This window comes from Somniosus microcephalus, unplaced genomic scaffold (genome assembly GCF_052327205.1).
Source record: "Somniosus microcephalus isolate GS21.2 unplaced genomic scaffold, FLI_Smic_1.0 unresolved_chr3, whole genome shotgun sequence".
NCBI lineage: Eukaryota > Metazoa > Chordata > Chondrichthyes > Squaliformes > Somniosidae > Somniosus > Somniosus microcephalus.
The window spans coordinates 73,453,494-73,459,493 of NW_028225181.1; positions in this window are offsets into that span (position 1 = coordinate 73,453,494).

A 6,000-nucleotide genomic window follows, 5' to 3' on the forward strand; every position below is an offset into this window, starting at 1 on the left:
GTCGGGGGCTTGCACCCGCGGGAAGCCCCCGACCCGAATTTCTGGGCCGTTATGTTTAATGTTAAAAAGCCATCAGTTGGTTATTGTCATTAAAAATTCTGATGTCAACTGTTGCAGTTGTGGCGTGTGTAATATCGCTAATGGGACTTCCACATTGAGGGCTTAGGATGACTTGCAATTGTCAGTATGGTGGTCAGAGTGGTAGGAACTGCAGGTTCTTGGCCATTGTCGATGCTCTGGTAAGAAGCTGTGAGGCAAAAGTGCTTGATTGGCTAGGTTAAGCAAATCTGGCCAAGATGAGTGCGTGCCTTGCATCCCGGCCAGCAATGTGCTCGCATGCTGCTGCCGCTGGTTGATGCGCCTCTGCAAGCTGGTCGTTGTCACTCTCCTCCTCCTCCTCCTCCTCATCTGAGGAGGCTATGTGATGAGCCACTTGTTCCTCAGGCATCTGCAAGACACGATGCTGTACCATGTTGTGAAGTGCACAGCAAACCACGACGAATCTGGAAACATAGAAACATAGAAGATAGGAGCAGGAGTAGGCCATTCGGCCCCTTGAGCCTGCTCTGCCATTCAATGCGATCATGACTGATCATCCAAATTCAGTACCTGGTCCCTGCTTTCTCCCCATATCCCTTGATCCCTTTAGCCTTAAGAAATATATCCAACTCCTTCTTGAATATATTTAATGAATTGGACTCAACTCTCTTCTGTGGTAGAGAATTCCACAGGTTCACCACTCTCTGGGTGAAGAAATTCCTCCTCATCTCCGTCCTAAATGGCTTACCCCTTATCCTTATACTATGACCCCTGGTTCTGGACTCCCCGCCATCGGGAACAGCCTTCCTGCATCTAGTCTGTCTAGTCCTGTTAGAATTTTATGAGTTTCAATGAGATCCCCTCTCATTCTTCTAAACTCTAGCGAATATGAGCCTAATCGACCCAATCTCTCTTCATACGTCATTCCTGCCATCCCAGGTATCAGTCTGGTGAATCTTCGCTGCACTCCCTCCATGGCAAGAACATCCTTCCTCAGATAAGGCGACCAAAACTGCACACAATACTCAAAGTGTGGTTTCATCAAGGCCCTGTACAACTGCAGCACATCGTTGCTCCTGTACTCGAATCCTCTCGCTATGAAGGCCAACATACCATTTGCCTTCTTAACTGTCTGCTGCACCTGCATGCTTACCTTCAACAACTGGTGCACAAGGACACCCAGGTCTTGTTGCACTACCCCTTTTCCCAATCTATTGCCATTCAGATAATAATCTGCCTTCCTGTTTTTGCCACGAAAGTGGATAACCTCGCATTTATCCACATTATACTGCATCTGCCATGCATCTGCCCAATTGCCCAACCTGTCCAAATCATCTTGGAGTTTCTCGGCATCCTCCTCACAGCACACATGCCCACCTAGCTTTGTGTGTGTGTGGGGGAGGAGGGGGGGTGCAAGTCCATGGAGGAATTTGAAAACAAGGATGAGATTTTTTAATTGAGGCGTTGCTTAAGCGGGAGCCTCTGTAGGTCAGCGAGCACAAGGGGTAATGGTTGAACGGGACTTGGTGCAAGTGCGGACACGGGCAGCAGAGTTTTGGATGACCTCAAGTTTACGTAGGGTGGAATGTGGGAGGCCGGCCAGGAGTGCATTGGAATAGTCAAGTCTAGAGATAACAAAGGCGTGGATGAGGGTTTCAGCAGCAGATGAGCTGAGGCAGAGGCGGGGTCGGGTGATGTACCGGCGGCGGAAATCGGCGGTCTTAGTGCTGGCGTGGATATGTGGTTGGAAGCTCATCTGAGGGGGCGGGGGTGGGGGTTTAAATATGGCACCACAGTTGCGAACAGTCTGGTTCAGCCAGCTGCCCAGGGAGAGGGAGGGAGTCGGTGACGTGGGGACGCAGTTAGTGGCGGGGACCGGTCTTCCCAACATTCAGCTGGATCAATGTCGGGCAAGCAGTCTGCAATTTAACAGGGCAACTTATGGTACCAAAAATATATTTTTCAACAGAAAATGCTGGAAATAATCAGCTGGCAAGGCAGCATCCGTGGAGAGAGAAACAGAGTTAACGTTTCAGGTCTGGGACCCTTCATCAAGTATTTCCAGCATTTTCTGTTGCTATTTCAGATTCCGCAGTATTTTCCTATTGTAATATATTTTTCAAGCTGCAGCCATGTGGAGACTCTCCCCCACGTGCCTGAAACCAGCTGCAACACCATGAGCGTTTCTGATTGGCCAGGTTGCACCCCTTGTTCCTAACTCACAATAGATACTTATGCGCTGGTTCACCAATAGGAATCCTTCACTTTCTGATTCCTCATTTGCATACGGCTAGCTATTAAATAGCGCGTCCGGGAGACTTTCTCCATCACAAACCCTCGCGTCCATTCACCAGGACTGAAGCGGCGTCCAGGGGCATCGCCCCGAAAAAGGGGCCGAAGAAAGCGGCCACCAAGAAGCGGGCCAAAGGCGAGAAGAAGCGCAGGAAGCAGAGTTACAGCATCTACATCTACAAGGTGCTGAAGCAGGTCCACCCCGACCCGACACCGGCATCTCATTTACAAGCGGGTCGCTGAAAAGCTAAAATGAAATTAAATCTGTCAATTCAGGAACCAGTAATTTTAAAGGATCAATTTGCCATAATTCACAATTTAATAATGAATTATTCAGTCTCACAGATGCCATTTTAATGATTATTCAGTCCCACAGATGACAATCTTTAGCAGTAATGATTATTATTTAGTCTCACAAATGCCATAGTTTTAATTATTATTCAGTCCCAGATACCATAATTTTAACGATTATTATTCAATCCCACAGATGCAATAATTTAAACAATAATGATTATTATTCAATCCCACAGATGCAATTATTTTAACAATAATGATTATTATTCAATCCCACAGATGCAATAATTTAAACAATAATGATTATTATTCAGTCCTACAGATGCAGTGATTTTAATAACTGGTTAATATTCAGTCCCACAGATGCAATTATTTTAATAACTGGTTAATATTCAGTCCCACAGAGGGCCATCACTTTAACAATAACGAGTCTGATTCACAGACGAGCTCTTATTCTATAAGCCGCCTTTTTCGTTGGTGTCCGAGGTTGGAGCGGATTGAAAAACGCGCCAATCAGAGGCGGAGATTTGCCGGGTTTTCAGCCAGTCAGAAGGCGCGGCTGGGCTGAACGGGGCGGGGCCGGCGGCTGCTATAAAAGCCGGAGCGGGGGGGGGGGGAGGAGCAGTTGGAGAACAGAGTTAGAGAGGAGTCCACCCCCCCCCCCGGGGGAAGGACAGCCGCCCGCCCGGGGAGAAGGGACAGCAGTCGGCCGGCACCTTGGGCAACAAGGGTTCGCGGGTGGGCGGGGCTATGACCTCACCCGCGCGCTGAGGCGGTTGAACGGCCGATCAGGAGCCACGTGACCCCGGAGCTGGCGGCGGCCTTTTAACACAGTGGGCGGGGCCCCGAGGCGTTGTGGGCTGCGATTGGTTAGCGCAGCTGTCAATCTACGAGTCGCAGCCAATAGAAGAGATGGACTCCGTGAGGGACTTTAAGCGCGCGCTGCGTGGCCGCAGTGCGCATGCACGGCGCTGCTCGCAGTCCCCGGATGAGGCTCCTGTTTGAGGAAGGAGATAAAATGGCGGCGGGACTGAGGAGCGGCGGATGGTGCGGTGAGTGTGGCGGGGTGCGCGCGCGCGCTTGGGGCGAAGAGGGCGGTGTGGGGTGTGGGTGGGGCGCTTGGGTTGACATGCGCTGCCTGTGCTTGTCTTCCAATTGCTCCTGGCGAAGCGACTCGAGGTCTTTGTGTTCTCCTCACAGCTTACCGTCCCACCTAGATTTGTATCGTCAGCAAACTTGGATACATTACACATTGTCCCTTCATCTAGGTCATTAATGTAGATTGTAAATAGCTGAGGCCCCAACACTGATCCTTGCGACACCCCACTAGTTACAGCCTGCCGACCTGAAAAAGGTCCGTTTATCCCTACTCTCTGTTTTCTGTCTGTTAACCAATCCTTGATCCATGCTACTATATTACCCCAACCCCATGAGCCCGAATCTTGTGCAATAACCTTTTATGTGACACCTTATCGAATGCCTTTTGGAAATCTAAATATACTACATCCACTGGTTCCCCTTTATCTACCCTGCTAGTAACATCATCAAAAAATCTCTAATAAGTTTGTCAAACATGATTTCCCTTTCATAAAACCATGTTGACTCTGCCTAGTCATGTTATGATTTTTCTAAGTGCCCTGATACCACTTCCTTAACACTGGATTCCAGTGTTTTCCGAATGACTGATGTCGGACTAACTGGCCTGCAGTGCCCTGTTTTCTCTCTTCCCTCCTTTCTTGAATAGCGGTGTTACATTTGCGACCTTCCAATCCGCTGGGACCATTCCAGAATCTAGGGAATTTTGGAAGATCAAAACCAATGTATCCACTATCTCTTCAGCCACCTCTTTTACAACCCTAGTGTTAGATCCGTGATTCTTTAAACAGGATGTTTCCCCAAGAACTACACGGATGCTGTAACTTAACAATCAACAGGTATTTACTGGAATAGAGTAGTCTCAAGACTGGGGTACAGAATCCTGCTCCGGCTTTATATACAGGTGTGGTCACTGCCGGTACTACAGTATACAGGAGCTGTAAAACAGTTCTCTCTTAAAGGTACATACACAACAATTCTTCCCCTTTTAGATGAACAGTACCATAACATTCATTTAACAATTAACATCTTTAACATGCAACATTAACTGAAAATAGTCCATTTATAGATTCAGTCTTTGGGGCGGCTTCCTGATCCTTTCGGGATAGCGCCTTTCCTGAGGTTCTTGTTCTTGGTGCGGAGGCGATTCTGGCCCCTTTTTGTCGGTTAGTTCATCGGTTTCTACTGCTACTGGTTCGGAGGTAGATGCTACCGGTATGTCGGGTTCATCCCCAGGTACTCGAGACATGAGGTAGACTCGTTCCTGTGACGCTAAGATCTGATCGACGTAGCATCTCACAATGTTCTCCCCAACATCCACTGTGTACATTAATGGCCCCTGCCTTGTGCATATCGTTCCGGGTTGCCATTTCTCTGTTCTGTAGTCACGGGCCAAGACTGGTTGTCCTACATTGAAGCTCCTTGTCGGCTTCTCGTTGATGTGCTGGAATTGTTTATCCTCAACATTTCTTCGCACATTGGGTCTGAGCAAATCCAGATGAGAGCTCAACCTTTGGTTAAAGAACATCATGGCCGGGGTCTGGTTGGTAACTGCATGTGTCGCATTTCTGTAGGCTAATAGGAAATTGTCCACCTTATGCTGTAGTGGAATTTCATCATCGCACATGGCCTTTATCGCCTTTTTAAAGGTTTGTACGAACCTTTCAGCCAATCCATTTGTGGCTGGCTGATACGGGGCGGATGTGTAATGCCTTACCCCATTCCTTCTCATAAATTTACAAAACTCTTCGGACACAAACTGTGGTCCATTATCAGAGCAAATCTGCTCTGGTAAGCCGTTCCTGGCAAATATGGTCCGTAGGACTGCAATTGTTTTCTCTGTAGTGGTTGAAGACATCTTTATCACCTCAGGCCATTTCGAGTGAGCATCCACTGCTATTAAGAACATTAAGTCCATGAATGGACCAGCAAAATCAATATGCACCCGTTGCCATGGAGAGGAGGGCCACTCCCATGGGTGTAGAGGGGCATGTGGTGGTGCATTTTGGACCTTCTGGCATCCTGAGCCGCTCTTGGTTAGGTCCTCGATTTGCTGATCGATCCCCGGCCACCCCACACAAGCCCTAGCAAGGCTTTTCATTTTCACCCCTCCCAGATGACCTTCATGAAGCTCATGTAGCACTCACTCCCTTAACTTGGGTGGAATCACCACTCGGGATCCACACATCACTGTCCCCTGGCATACTGACAGCTGTTCTCTTCTGGATGAGAATGCTGGCAGCAGTGAGTCGCCATGTGTTGGCCATCCCCTCACCATCA